This window comes from Microplitis mediator, chromosome 11 (genome assembly GCF_029852145.1).
Source record: "Microplitis mediator isolate UGA2020A chromosome 11, iyMicMedi2.1, whole genome shotgun sequence".
NCBI classification, from domain to species: Eukaryota; Metazoa; Arthropoda; class Insecta; order Hymenoptera; family Braconidae; genus Microplitis; species Microplitis mediator.
This window is the reverse complement of record NC_079979.1, coordinates 5,601,540-5,618,808: the sequence shown is the minus strand read 5'-3', so window position 1 is coordinate 5,618,808 and position 17,269 is coordinate 5,601,540.

Below are 17,269 nucleotides of genomic sequence, written 5' to 3'. Positions count from 1 at the left end.
TAATTCTGCGAGAGTGAATGGAGTCGAATACCGAGTGGGTTTGTACGTCTGTTTGAAAGCTTCACACCTTCAAGAAAATAATTTGCCTGTCTTTGGTTGTATAAAGGAAATAATTGTTTTGAGAAATATTGATGTTTATTTATTAACTTCAGTTTGTACGACGATTGAATTTGATGAAAATGTCAATTCATATCATATTACGCTCAATGAAGATGACGATGAGCCAGATAATTTTATCCAAAGCTGTAAGCTTGCTCATTTTAAGCCATTCTGTTGTTGGAGTAAGCAGAATTCCAATGACTTGTACGTAAATCTTCGCCATATTATATTGTGACTATCGCTTCAGAAGAATTTATTGCAATTTTGTGGTGAGATACCTTTAGTTCTTAAGAAGTTTCTCTACGTTAACAAAATGTTAAGAATTAATTTCAAAAAAGGATACCAATTCTCTTTTTTTCGAATATAATTCTTTATTGATGTTTGCTGATAGTTTCTGCTTGTCCTTGTTTTCTGCTCATACTTTCTCAGTCCTTAAAAATGATCAATAGACGTTTACACGAGTATCTAGACATTCATCCTGATATCACTAAATATTCCGTATTTAATAGACCGATTCAAAAAAATCGACAAATCTGTTTTTTTTTTCAAGGACACACACTCAAATGTTTCAGTAGGATAAAAGAATACGCTTGATAAAATTTGAGCCCTTAATATTAATATTAAGTACTTCCTGATTGCGATTTTCAATTTCCCATTTAAATAACATGGGTAAAAAAAAATTTTAAGTTTGGAATTTTATAGTTCGGCAATGGCGTAGTGTAGAAATGAGCCCAGGATACATTTTTCAAGGGAAATTTACGCTCTTCAAAAGAGGTTTCTTATCATTTTTTGATAAATCCATCGATTCAAAAGTTATTTGAGCTTGAAGACAAACTTATGGTAAATTTCAAGATCTTTTTACTTTTCCACTAAAACTATCAGACTTATCACAAGATGTGATAAGGTATTTTTTGTAGACAATTTTATTCTTTACAAATTATTTATGATATAGTTTTTTCTAGTTCCGTATAATTTTCTAGTTATTTTCTATTTAATGTCAAGATCTTGAAGTAGCTCCGAACACTATTTTTTTTAAAAACTTTACATTAAAATGGAAATAAGTAAAAAACGATGCAGAATTTTAAAAAACTTTATTGAAGATAATTTGTAGGTAATAAAATTTTCTACAGAAAAAATATCGAAACATTTTGTGATAAGTCTGAGAGTTTCGCTGGAAAAGTAAAAAGATCTTGAGATTTACTATAAATTTGACTTCAAGCTCAAATAACTTTTAAACCGATGGATTTATAAATAAATCATTAAAAACTTTCTTTGAAGAGCGTTAAATTTTCTTTAAAAATGTATCTTGGGCTCATTTCTACAATACGCCATTACTAAGCTACAAAATTTCAAACTTAAAATTTTTTTTTTCCATGTTATTTAAATAGGAAATAGAAAATCGCAATCAGTAAGTACTTAATATAAATATTAAGGGCTCAAATTTTAACAGGATTCTTCTTTTATCCTACTGAAACTTTTGAGTGTGTGTCCTTGAAAAAAAAAAAAAAAAAATAGCCGATTTTTTTCGAATCGGTCTAGTAATTAATTACTTAATTTTCTTTAAATTCGAAGTCTTGAGAGCTATTCTAATATGTTACGTCCAGCTAAATGCTGAACGTTATCCGGAGACGCGGTCGTGTCTTGCGCCAAGTACACGTTCAAACACATATACATACATATGTGTGAACGTGGCGGCGCGAGTCGACCGTGTCTCTATACCGGTGTCATATGCCTGTTTAACCTCTCTCATATTTAAATTGATTAATTAATAGATAAATATAAATTATATCCGTTATTTACCTATTTCATTATTAATATTTTATCATTCTCTACCAATTCCATGAGAAATCTTTGAGTTTAATATTTTAGTTTTCATTTTTAAATTTCTAAATTTTTGCTTGCGCCGTTTTTGATAATTTTAATAAATTTTATAAACTCATTTTAAATTTTATAAACTAATTTTTGATGAACTGTGTATATTTTCATCAATATATATTTTATAATATGTACAATATTTTCGTTCTTAGCATTTGAGTATACACAAATGTTAAGCAGATTTTATTAAGGACCAGTTTTTCAAACTAGGTTCGTTTTAATCCGAGTTTAAATTAAAGTGCTGGTATTAATAATATATAGACATACCAGTAATAATAATTCAAACACGGATTAATAATAAACTCGGTTTGAAAAACTTACCCGAAATGTAAAATCAGTGACTCTGTCTATACATATAATCACGTATACATAAAGGTAGTTTCTCAATACGAAATTTGAATAACATGTGATTAGACTATTATTGCTCGTACATCTATATGAAAATATCCAAGTATACTAGCAATAATTAAGTCACAGATTAAGAATCTTGGATTGAAAAGCTGGCGGCTTCCAGCGCTCAAGACGAATTTAGCTGCAATTTGTACATAATTACTAGCCATATAGTTATTTAACCAGTTACTTACTGGGTTTTTTATTATATACCCTGATAGCCATACCTTACTCAGTAAGGTCTGCAGAGCAACACTTTCGGCTAACTTAACGAGAAAGTTTCTGGCAAACCTTGGCTGGATAATACTTTCCTTTAAGTTGGTTTCAGAATACGGCAGTAGCTTGAATGTAACTTGACAGAAAAACTTGACGTCAATTTGAAGTGAAATTTTCAATCAACTTAGCGTCATTGTCTGACAGTCATACATGTAGTCAAATTGAATTTAACTTAACAGACAATTTACTGTCAACTTAAAGGTAATCTGCTCACTCTCCAACACTTTCCTTCAAGTTACCTTTAAAATACGGCAGTAGCTTGTAGTTAAGGGCCAGTTTTTCAAACCAGGTTTATTTTTAGTCCGGGTTTGATTATCATTGCTGGCATATCTATATAATTATTAACATATAGATATACTAACAATATTAATTAAAACCCGGATAAAAAGAAACTCGGTTTGAAAAACTGGCCCTAACTTTCGGTTAGGGTGGCTATCAGGGTAATTGATTATTTTTAACTTTTCATAACTTAAAAAGTAACATAGAGGCGCTGCTTGGGATATTTTTTTTCGAATTCATAGCATATATATATATATATATGCTATGAATATATATATATATATATATATTAATTCCTATCAACTGAAGTTGAAGAGATTAATTTTGACAGAATTTAAATATCGTGTGATTAATTTTTCTGTGAAATTGATAGTACGATCATTATCGATAAAAGTTTAAAAAATAAAAACCCAAGTTTACGTGTATTTTAAATGGGAAATCTTAACACGCTGTCGTCGAGTACTTAATATTAATATTAAGGGCTCAAACTTTCAGGGGATTTTTTCGGGGCTATTTCTAACAAAATTTCGGGAAGGGAGCGAAAAAAAAATATATTCGCAAAAAAAAAAGCACCCTAATATATATACATATAATGTCTTTACAAAAAAATTTGAAATCACACCAAAAACAGCACAGCTGTAATAGATTGTGCCAAGTACACGTTCAAATTGCAATAATATATTAACTGTACTATTCTACAAAAATATTTGAAATCACTAAATAATGCCAAGTTAAGATACAACATTCTGCAATAAAATAGTTGATAGATCGGTTCAATAGATATGAATGTACTTAATATAAAAAGAAAGTTGCTACAAAAGGCGGAAATCATAAAAATATCAAGTATTTGGAACTTTCTTTAATTAAAAAAAAAAAAGTTTTAGAAAATATATAAATGAAAAAAAAAATTAGTTGAACGTACTTGGTGTGCGTTATTAAAGCGAAATAAGTATATCAATTGATTGTAAAACATTTACAAATTATAAAATAACTGAATTATGACATAACAAGTTGTTTGCGTTAACGCACACCAAGTACGTTCAACTAATTTTTTTTTTCATTTATATATTTTCTAAAACTTTTTTTTTTTTTAATTAAAGAAAGTTCCAAATACTTGATATTTTTATGATTTCCGCCTTTTGTAGCAATTTTCTTTTTATATTAAGTACATTCATATCTATTGAACCCATCTATCAACTATTTTATTGCAGAATGTTGTATCTTAACTTGGCATTATTTAGTGATTTCAAATATTTTTGTAGAATGGTACAGTTAATATATTATTGCAATTTGAACGTGTACTTGGCGCAATCTATTACAGCTGTGCTGTTTTTGGTGTGATATTTTATTGCTAATTTTGTTTTATTGATGAAAATCGAGCCGACGACCAGATTTTATTTTTTCTATTATTATTTTTATTTTTTTGATAATTTTTATTGATAAGGCATGACGTAGTTGTAAAAATGCTTTTAAGGGATTAAGACTTGTTTGCTTTGACATTTTTTGGAATGCTAGAGCAAACACCTAAACGTAATCTTAATGACCCCTCGGGCAATTGTAAAGGCCCAAAGGCCATCTGGATACACTTTTCGTAGAAAACAAAAATATTTATCAACAAAAAGTATACGTGGAACATAAATTTTGAGCTAAAAATAATATAATCTTAATCCCTTACTTTCTCTTTAAGTGCACTTTGTCGAGACATCGTGGCATCACAAAACAAATAGAAAATCTAATTTTAATGACGAAATGGTTATTAACTGAAACTCAATGATTTAAAACTGTCACGGCTGATACGTTCGACTCGTATCCTTACAAGTCATTAAAAATCTTTTCTTTTTGAAAATTTTAAACTTATTGTATACGAGACAACAATTTTTTCTCGAGAACTATGGCGACATAGACAGAAAACAGCAGAGACACAGGCGGTAACACAAGAGCGTTTCCGAGTAGACCTTCAGTTTTTTTTATATATATAATAATTAACAGGGTAAAATCAGTAGAATAGATCGCATAAGAGAATATCCGTCCACCTGGTACGTGAGAACTTAAGACTTCTTGCATTTGGACCTTTTTTTTTGACGCCCGACTTACTGACGCCAGTAATCGTATGGGACAAATATACCTCCCAAAGCGTTTACAACGCTTTACAATTAAAAATCATACAGGACCAAGTAGAAAAGTACTAGTAGAGAACACGTACCAGAGTTTCTCTTATTCTTTAGATTTCATCATTTTACTTAACGTACTTTTAAAATTTATGTATCCGTCCCCATTTAAAAATCTAAGCATAGGAGCGGTAATCTTTCTTTGATTTTCCTCTTAAACCTATAGACCACCCAACTCATGTGCACCTGCATGTGATTCTTGGAAATTAGAGAAAGCCAATGGAAACTACCAAAATTTATGGTTTCCTCGGCGGCAGAGTGGCGCCAGGTCATCGGCCTACTTAATAGTCAAAATCTATTTCCCAGGGATCACACGTGTGCATGGGCCTAGAACTTTCGAGTGGGTCCGAGTCTTTTCGTATGGGAAACAAGTTACCACCACTTTTCATAGGTGAAGACCATATAAAAAGACCATGGACTTTAGCTCATCAGTTCTTTTGGGAATCAAACTCTGAACCATACCGAACTCCGGACACTTGACGGTGTTCGTGGCTAGAGGATTGATATCTCGATTGAGCATTCGGTTAACGGTAGCTGGGCGTACGAACCGGACCTTGATCGACGTAAGCACTCGAATAATCGATATATCATTTTCTACTAGTCTCAGGAGAATAATTGGCGTGTTATTAAATTCACCATTCGGTTGATGGTAGCTGGACATACGAGCCGGACCTTGATCGTCGTAAGTCGTGATTTAATATCAATCGGAAGCACCGGTAGCGCTAATTATCTTCATCTTACTTTAATCATTTTATTTCATTTTAATGTTGAATTTTACCACGAAACGTGAAGAATCAAAGAATATTTTACCGCGATAAATGCGAAGATTTTGAAGAATATTTTACCGCGATAAATGCGAAGATTTTGAAGAATATTTTACCGCGATAAATGCGAAGATTTTGAATAATATTTTACCGCGATAAATGCGAAGATTTTAAAAGAATTATATAACCGCGAAAATACGCGAAAATTTTATAAACAAATTTACATTTTATTTTACCGTGGAAAACGCGAAGACTTACTAGCAATTTATATTTTTACATAAACTACGAAGATTCTGAAACGCATAAATAATTAAAACAAACTGAATAAATCAAAATTAGAATCATATTAAATAGCCGCGAGAGCGCGCGTGTATAAGTGTCCTGTGTTACTGCTGATAGTCTTGACACCTCACCTAAACCTGTTTAGGGTAAGTTTTATCATTGTAATCACTAATTGATTTTTGTTATTTTATATATTTTAAATTGATTATAAAACATATGCATGACACATTTTATCTACATTGAGTGTTTTAAATATTTGTAATTCCTTTTGTATTTTGAGTATACTGGATCTTAAATAAATAAATTACTAGTTAACATAATAATTTGAAAAACATTATTTCTCAGACAATTATACTTTTGGCAATAGAATACTAGCTTCTCGAGGCTTTTCGGCAGCCCACCTTCCTTTATCCCTTATTTTCTACCTGTTTAGCCGCTCAGACAGATAGTCAACAGTAGGGGGTACACAGTCTTACGTTTACCGCTCAACGTTTGATTGCGAAATTTAAATAGGTCACACTCTTAGATTGAAAATCGCTTTGGGTCTTATCAATATTGTCTTCGACAATATTGTGTAGGCGCGATTTGAATATAAACGGAATAAACTGAGCATTTGGTTAACGGTAGCCGGGCATACGAACTGGACCTTGATCAATGTAAGTACCCTTTTATTCAATACGTTTATACGAAAATTCGTACCTACGCCCATCACGATCTCCAATCGTGACAAACAAATGAAAAAAATATTTAAATAAACAATTTAAAAGAATAAATAAAATGGGAAAATATTCAAATAATAAATAGCAATCCAATAAATAATTTTTAAAAACAAAACTCAAATATATACTACAAGAAAAATTAATAATCAAATAAATAATCTCTGCACGTAATATTATTATTCAAATATATAACTCATCAACTCCAACTACAAGAATAATTAATAATTCAATAATTATTTCTAAAACATAGACTTTTTAAATAAACAAAAGAATAATTCAATTTATAAACTTCAATTGAAAGAATGATTAAAAATATAATTAAAAATTCATACAAAAACGTCATGAGTAATTTTACATTTAAGATAGAAAATATAATTTTTACTTTTAATATTACAAATAGAGTCGGCTGCTAGCCACCTATCTTAAATTCAAATTAGGATTTAATTGACCAACAAAATTAATAATTTTTAAGTTAAATAAAACCTATAATAATAATTAAATAAAATAGGCTCAACGCCAATTTAAATAATATCAATGTTAACTAAAATTGATATTTTAAGCTAATAATTATAAAATTAAATAAATTTATAAATAAATTTAAATAATATTATTATAGATAAATTTAAGTAATATTGTTATAAATAAATTAAGTAATATTATTATAAATGAATTTAAATAATATTATCATAGATAATTTTAATGATATTAATAAATTTGAGTAATATTATTATAAATAAATTCAAACAATAAGTATAAATAAATTTAAATATTTAAATTTTTATATCATTATAAGTAAAATATTGTACATGTGGGTGTATGTGTGGGTGCGCACGCACATAGGTCCACATAGGGGCATGCCCTTCCCACTTTCCTAAGGTAAAAATCATAGAGAAAGGGAAAGGTCCCATAGTAACTGTGCTCCGATTGGACACAGTTTTCCCCCAAAACAGTACTTTGAGTAGACCAGATAAGAGATTATAAAAAGTGTCGTCGAACCAAAAATCGATGCAGTTCGGCTCAGTCCAGTTTAGTTCCGGTTGATTAAGGAAAGGAAAATACAAGTGTCCTCACACTTTTTCCGTATTAGTTCAGCACTAATTTCCTTTTTTTTATTTTCGAGTGTCCTCTCACTGAAAATTAATTCAACTGTATTTTTTTATTTTCGAGTGTCCTCACACTGAAAATTGATTCAAATATTTTTTTTTTTTTTTAAGTGTCTTCACACTGAAAATTAATTCAAATATTTTGCAAGTGTCCACACACTCAAGTCCATTCAATTATCGTGCAAGTGTTTCCTCATTTAAACTCTTCAATATTTAGCGAGTACTTTTTGTAATCTCTACTTAGTCAATTCAGTGTAATAAATCAAACTAATAACTGCGATCTCAGGTACTGTAATTTTTAAGTTACTTTATATATAATTATATGTCAAATTATTTTATATTCAATCGGATATTGAAAGTACTCTCATGGTAACGACTTCATATATAAATTCAGATTCATACTACTTAGCGTCGGCTGATAGCCACCTAATATACAAACGAACCCAAACTCATAATCTTTAGTGTCGGCAGTACAATGATCGTGAGCGCATGAGAGATTTTAAATACTCGAGCAATCAAGTTAGTAAAAAAACTGCAATGTAGTATCTAATGTTAGTTAGTTATTACCCAGTTAACACATTGACGTAAATTTGACGTCAGAGTGACGTTACGCTATGTCATCATTTACGTAAGATATAAGTCACGAATGAGTCAGGTGTGACTCATTATTTCCCACTTTTTTACGTAAGATTATGATGTAAAACTAATGACGTATGCATGATGTAAATGTGATGTCTGTGTGACCTTCTATGACGTCAATATGACATATGGGTGATGTCAAAACTATCGATTCGGAAAAAATATTTTGAAAAATAAAAAAATAAAATGAAATACCGAATTTTTGATTTGATTATTACCGCGCGAACGCGTTGTGAATTATGAAACAAGATTAGATAACGTTAAATGATGAAAAAATCCTGGGCGTCTGCTGGGTTCGAACACGGCTCCTCTTGGCTGGGAGTCCTAAACGTTGCTCACTGGTCCACATCACGAGAGTTCAAATCTCGTGCTTAATTGATGTATTTAGAGTAAAATGCTGGAAAAGACAGAGTTAATAAGTTTTCGTGATGGATTTTTACAAAATTTAAAAAACTCCATGAACTTATATGAAATTTTATAGAAGCAATATTTGTCGACCTCGATGACAATTGTATAAAATTTCATTAAGTTTCATCAAATTTTTTAATTTTTTGTTGTGATGTGAAATTTAAAAAATCTTATTTAAAATTTTGCGAAACATTAAATAATTTCACAAAATCGTATGAAATTCAATCGATTGAAAAATTGTGATACTAAACTTTAAAATCATAATAGCAAAAGAGTTCAAACTGTTGTTACAATTTCTTTGTCATCCTAAATGATATTTTTGATATATTATTTAAAAAAATAAAGTTAATGTTTTATGCTCACGCTAATGTTTTAATCTAAAACGTCTGAATGATCTATTATCGAGATGATCGATTACTTTGACCCCAAAAATGTTCGACGTTTAGTTGTTATTTTTACACATTTACACATGTTTGAAAATTCATTCTATGATTGTTTTATTTCAATAAATAGATGATAAAAAACTATGACTCGGACATTACATCAGCATTGCATAAAATACTGACTTGTCACTGATGTAAAGATATGATTTAAGAGTGACATCCACATTACGTATAACCGTGACTTTGCTACTGACATAAATGTATGATTTTAAAATTACGTCATTATGATATACGGATAATGACTTTATTACTACATAACAATGTGATGTAGATTCTATGTCAAACGTACGTAATACATAAGTCATAACTGTGACATCGTACAAGAGTCATGCTTACATCAATATGATGTCACAAGCTATACATCATATTAAAGTCATATAGAACGTCAGATTGACATCAAATTTACATCAGATGTCGTGACATTGCTATGAGCTACGTATGAGGTCAAAATAAGGTCATGTGTTCACTGGGTAATATTACTGTGATACGATTTATGAAAGACAATATCATATATAATATAATTTTAAGAATGTTGCCAATAGAAATAGTAGTTTTTATAGAAATTTTTAAAAATATTTTATTTGAAAATATTTTGAAATAGCGAAAAACACATAAAAGGATAATTATTCTTGGTATGTCGAGTGTGTAAATAATTCAGATTGTAAATATATGTAATTAAATTACTATTATATAGTTTTATTAATAATTAATTAAGGGTATCTAGTGAGTCGATTTTTTAAAGTATTTATGATAAATGAAAACAATCATGACGATTTGAGTTTTCATGTTTTAAAATTTTATTTATTTTGTCATTATGGCACTTGAAATTTTTTTAAAAATGAAAATTTTATAAGCAATATCTTTTTCTTATTATTTATCCCCTTTGAAATTATTTGTGCATGGAAATATTGATTCATAAAAAAATTGTAGTTCGATCTCCAAAAAAAAATTTAGTGATCTATGAAATGCTTATATCTTACTTTCACGAATATATTAATTTTTCTTACCTTTGACAAAAAAAGTAAAGATATATATTCATAAGTAAGTGATGTTATCAACATATAATTACAACAGAAAACTATTGATTAATGAGTGATGATCCTTTAAAAAATAATGATCAAATAATTTTATAATATTAATATTAGATGGGCGGAATACCTGCAACTAAATTAGATTTTTATTGCGGATTCATAATATGCTTTAAAATAAGAAAATTTTTGTACAATATATCATGTAATATTTTATGATTCAGAAATTATCACAGCAGATTATTTCAACATTTACTAACTATTTGATCAAAAAATTATTTAAATTTAAACTGAGTCAAGGCAAAGAGTTTTATAAATAAAAATTTTTTTAAGACTATGCTGTGTGCAGAGATTAAAACAAAGCTCTGATGTAATGTGAATAAATATTTGACATTGTTGCACACCTCAAGCGCGAAAGCGCTGATGTGTTTTATGATCGTTCTAAATTTTTTGACTCATTCACTCACATTAAATTATCTCTAGACTTTTTCGATTACACTAAAATGGGTCAAATTTTATACCAACACAAAGACAATTTATTAAAAAATAACTTCGACCCAATATTAAGTCGATAATTATTCCATTAATTAAATATAAATTATTTTAATCTCAGTGACACGAGTTGTCAATTGTCCTGTATGAAACTTAGTAAACCAAACAACTCTCGATAGACACAATTTATCGGCCTAACTTTCCTCGCAGATTTGAATCACGGTGGGAACACCGTAGAAGTGTAAACACCGTGGATCGACCGTGGTTACACGGTGGGTTTATTCCATTTCACCACCGGGTATACACCGTGTATCCACTGTGATTACGCGGTGTATCCACCGTGATTCCACGGTGGCTTTGTGCTATTTCACCACCGTGGTTCCACGGTGTATCCACCGCGTAATCACAGTTGAAACACCGTGTATACACAGTGGTCAAGCCACCGTGGTCAAGACACCGCGTAATCACAGTGGTAAAATGGAACAAACCCACCGTGTTTCAACCGTGATTCGAATCTGCGAGGGTTTTTTTTTTAATATCATTGTATTTTGGTCGAAAGAACCCTATTGAAAATTACTGTCTAAATTCTTTTAGTTTAATTGTAATTAAATAAAATAATAAGACTGATTATTCACGAAAAGTTTAGCGGCCACTTTTATTTCTACTATTGTTATTATTACGAAAGTAAATTTCTTTTTTTCCTATTTTTCTCCCCATCAACTACTGGCAGCAGCACTAGCGTAAAACAGTAGGATTGAAAAAAAAAGAGCAACAGCTACAACAAAAATGCGGGATATTTAGAAAAAATTTAATTAAAAAAAAAAAATTAAACTGGAATTAAGAAATAAAAAAAAATCAAATTAATAATTTAAAAGTTGAATAAAAAAATTCATGAACAAAAAAAATATAAGTAATGATTGACAATAAAATGAGCGATTGAAGTGTGCAATTTTGGATTTTCCAACATTTTTTTTTGTTTTTGTCAATAATTAGCGTAAAAAAAAAGTCATAATTTTAAATTAAAAAATTTTATCTCATTAAATATATGAAAAACAAAAGGATTACTCGACCTTGGCATCTTCCTTTTGGTCGAGTAACGGAGTAGCAGTTGCCTAGTGTGTTTCTACACTTCTGATACAGTATGGAAGTGCATTACGCTTCCCCCGATCAGAGCTACCCCTTCTTTGCAGGCAGTTTGTTATTTTTATTGTCATTTTTTGCCTAATGATTCTCTTCTTTCGAGAACAATTTCCTAGGCGTAAGACGTTGATTTCCTTTTTTGCGCATTTTGTCGATTCTGTGTATCCTGATTGACTGCTACGTGCAAAGAACCTTTAGGCATCCAACATGACTTTGTTCGAAGTGCCCATCAACGTCTGTCTACAAAATGTTATATATTGAAACTATACGTTTCACGAGTACCTGCGAGAAAAAATTAAAAAGCGCCATCTACAGTGTCTTCTTGTAATAGAAAAACTATGATCTTAATTTAAATTATTATTTTTAAAAAAACGTTCAAGTAATTGAACCTATTTAAGTAACAACAAATGGATAACATTTTTTATATTAAAAAAAAAAAAAATTTATTCCGAGCCTAATAGAAAAGTAGCAATTATTCAACTTTTTGTTTTCAATTCAACAAGTCCATAACAAAAAATTGACAAATCAATAAACGAATATACACAAGATATAAAATTTGCAGAAATTTCCTGAAATAAACGCCAAATACGTGCAAAATATTCTAAAATTTGTCTTGGATTTTATGTCTGATGAATATTTTTGATGTTGATATTTAGTTGTGCAGCCAGAAGTTACAAAGGCTTAAGTTACTGCAACTTAACGAAAATGAATAGACATCTAATTTTCGACTGGATATTCTAGACCATCACGGGATTAGTAACATCTAGAAATTTTTCGGATCCTGTTTTTGGTTAAAGCTGTATCTGTTTTATCTACTACTAAACTACGAAAATTTTCTGTCATGATTAAAAAATTTATACAAACTACGGTTGGAATGCAATAAAACGATGCTACGAAAATTTTTAATAAAATAATTTGCAGTATGAAATTTAATTTGTCACAGCATGGGAAACTAATTTTTGCACTATATATGATGCATATTACATATCGTATACGTCAATAACTCAAAATTTGATGGAAAAATTTATATATAATAACCTTCCTGTAATTTATTACTTGCTATATTATTTTCAAAAAATAAAAAATTATTACTTTCAACAATAAAATATTACGTGCTATCAAATTTGATCTTGAAAAAATTATTAATTTTCTCATGAATGAAATTGGCCCGCTTCATTCTAAGCTGTTACGGTTAGAGTGAAAAATCTACACTATTCTTATTGCACTATCAAAGTGAATAAAAACTTAGATTAGACGCTTCGTTTCTGACAATATCAATCGCGTATTAAAAATATTAGCGTATTATAAATTCTTAGGCTACAGAAAACTTCAAAAGCCTTGTTATTAATTTTACCTAAAGTTATTATCAAAGTTGAAAAATTATTTACAAAAATAATTATGTACTCTCGTCAAAAAAATCTATTATAAATAATACGAGTAAATGATTGTATTATTTTTTTTTTTTTATCAATAATTAGCGTAAAAAAAAAGTCATAATTTTAAATAAAAAAATTTTATCTCATCAAATATATGAAAAACAAAAGGATTACTCGACCTTGGCATCTTCCTTTTGGTCGAGTAACGGAGTAGCAGTTGCCTAGTGTGTTTCTACACTTCTGATACAGTATGGAAGTGCATTACGCTTCCCCCGATCAGAGCTACCCCTTCTTTGCAGGCAGTTTGTTATTTTTATTGTCATTTTTTGCCTAATGATTCTCTTCTTTTGAGAACAATTTCCTAGGCGTAAGACGTTGATTTCCTTTTTTGCGCATTTTGTCGATTCTGTGTATTCTAATTGACTGCTACGTGCAAAGAACCTTTAGGCATCCAACATGACTTTGTTCGAAGTGCCCATCAACGTCTGTCTACAAAATGTTATATATTGAAACTATACGTTTCACGAGTACCTGCGAGAAAGAATTCAAAAGCGCCATCTACAGTGTCTTCTTGTAATAGAAAAACTATGATCTCAATTTAAATTATTATTTTTAAAAAAACGTTCAAGTAATTGAAGCTATTTAAGTAACAACAAATGGATAACTTTTTTTATATTGAAAAAAAAAAAAAATTATTCCGAGCCTAATAGAAAATAGCAATTATTTAACTTTTTTTTTTCAATTCAACAAGTCCATAACAAAAAATTGACAAATCAATAAACGAATATACACAAGATATAAAATTTTCAGAAATTTCCTGAAATAAACGCCAAATACGTGCAAAATATTCTAAAATTTTTCTTGAATTTTATGTCTGATGAATATTTTTGATGTTGATATTTAGTTTGTAACAGGGAAAATTTGAAATTTCCGCGTTACTACGATTACCTAGTATACGCGCCGTCGGTAAAAACTATAACTACTCCAGGGTTATTCGGGGTAGAGCGTGACTTGTCACCAGGAGTAATAATTGTAGGGGCTTGTCCGTCAATCCCCCTGTAGTTGTAAGTAGGAGTTTCCAGATTTCCGGAAGTTGCCGAATTTAATCGAGTGGGTGCACCGTGATAAGTGTCGAAGAGAAAAATCGAGACTAGAACACAACCGGACAGACCACCGAGGCAAGTAGACGCACAACAATCTAACAGGTAATTAAAATTATTTTACTTGGATTCTGTGATTGTGGAACCAAGCGATGTCATTTCTCAATACTATAGATACCAGGCCATTAGCCGGTATCCTTTATAACTATTATTAATTATTCTGGAAACGCAGGTGAAGGAGTAAAAATTGGAATTTGGGAGACGAGTACAAGAGCGAAGGAGAGTAAAGACCGGAGACAAAGGAACCAAAAAAGACCAGAACAAAGGAACCTGACGAGAAGGACTGGGGACAACACAACGGGAAAGAAACACCAGTAATTAACATCAGGTATTTATTAAAATAATTATTCTAGGCCTAAGCCAGGATATTAATTACTTTTATAAAAATACTTAGTCGTTCGTCGGGTAATCCGCGTCTAGGCCCGTTATAAATTATTTAGAATAAATTTGTTAAAATTAATTCAAGCTGGATGGTTGTCTAATCAGATCCAGGCCTTTTAGCCAGATCTAGGCGTCGTTGATAATTCCAGGCCATTGCCGGAATTACTGCGTCGTAGAATATTCTAGGCCCATTGTGCTGAGCACAAGCCAGAAATTTTGTGGTCGAGTCCGCGTTAAAATTAGTTGTTAATTAAAATAAATAAATAAAATTAAATAAATTAATTAAACCGAAATTATCGAATTAAATAAATAAATTAATTACGACAAAGTTAACAGACGCGAGAAGTCTGAGAGAAAATTTTAATTAATTAATAAATAAAATTATCAATGAAATTAATTAATAATTTATCATTATTAAAATTAATAACAAAAAAAGGGTTTGAACCGAAAGAGAAAGAGTCGGGAATCCAAAGTAGTCATTAACGCATAATTTGAAGCATTGGGTAAACGCGACGTTGAGTTCTCCGATGAAAATTATTATTGATGTCGCGCACTGATCTGAACGACAATCGATTAGGGAGTTTTTTATTTATTAATGATTATTAATTATTTAAATCTAAATAATTTTGGATTTTTTTTGACACAATATTTTAATGCTATTAAATCACTTTATTTATAACAATAAATATCAACGAAAATTATGATTGTTTACAATGTATAAGAAATTATTGAAATTGAATTTTTGGGAGCAAGACGTTCGCGTTTGAGTTCCGGTTCTTAACTAATTTGTGAGTATTTTATAAACAGATTCTTCCCTTTTTGACGTTGACATACAAAGTTTCATTCTGCGTCAAGAAGGCATGTTTTAGATCTTCAAGAGTGTAATTGGTTAAGATATTTGGAGTAGGAGTAACTGGGTGTGGACTGGTAGATGACGTAGCTTGTGTCGTATTAGAGAAAAAAGCAAGAGTGGGAGAGCAAGCGCAAGACCCAAAGGGTCCACGAGCGTGGGACGTAAGTAAAGTAAAAAAAAGGGTCTATGCCTTGCACCGCGTAGTGAGGTCATAAATAATTTTTATGACCATCCAAATGATATTTAAGTTGGTTTAAAATAAAAAGTGTATATATATAAAAAAAAGAGAAAAGGTTTACTAAAATAAATTTTAGTAAAGAAATTTAGAAAAATATGTAAATAAAGTTTGTTAAATGTGAGAATAGTGTGTAGTAAAATAATAAAATTTTGAAAGCGTGTGAATCTGAAAACTAAACATTTGGCTAGTAGATGTTGAAAGATAAGATTTTGAGAAATTTTGTGTTGTAAATTTTATATTTTATGATTTTTCGTGAGAAAATACTTTTGTGTAGTTACGTGTTTTTTGGTACGGAACATCTTGCCCCCTTTGAGAGGTTATAGCGATCAAATACACTAATGGAAAAAATTAAAGGATCAAAAAAAAATTCTAAATTTTTAGGCAATTTTAAACAGGCTCTAACTTTGAGAGAAATGGTCGTACAAGAAAAGAAAAAAAAGGAAATTGTAGCTCCAAGTATCTACTTTTTGGATTAGAACTTTAAAATTTTTTAGCGTCAGCAGTTTTTGAGTAATCTTAGAAAAACCAACGACAAAAAAATTTTCAAATTTTTTAAATTTTTTTTTTTTGGTCTCCGGGCGTGGAAAAAATTATTTTTGCTCAACCACTATGAGGATCGGATACCTTCATTATTCAGCTTTAATTTCTTTTTTTATGGACCTTGATACGTCCACTTCTCGCCGAGATATCAGTCTTCAAATGGAAAAGGATCCTTTTGTCTTTGATTATCGATATCTCAGAAACCAATAATCGCACAGAAAGTCAATGGTGGGTTTTATAAACTTGAATAAATTCCCTTCAATAATTAGCCATTGCTTTTTCGAAAAAAAAAATTTTTCCTATCGTCACATGAATTTAAAAATGCAACAAAAAAAGGGCTTTTTGTGGTTTTTTGGAAAATCAAGCGCTGAAACGAAAATATTGTGGAAATCGATAATGTTGACTGTGCATTTTACAGTTCAATATGTCCACAAAAACCCTGCAGAAAGCCAGATTAATCCAACCAGCCGTTTTTTTGTTTCACGCGATCAAATTTTTAAAAAAATTAAAGGATCACGTTTTTTGCTCTGAGAAGCTCATAATTTTCAACAAGATGAAAACAAACATTTCTTCGGAGCTTTGTCTACAATTTTATTGCAGACAGTGCTTCAATTTC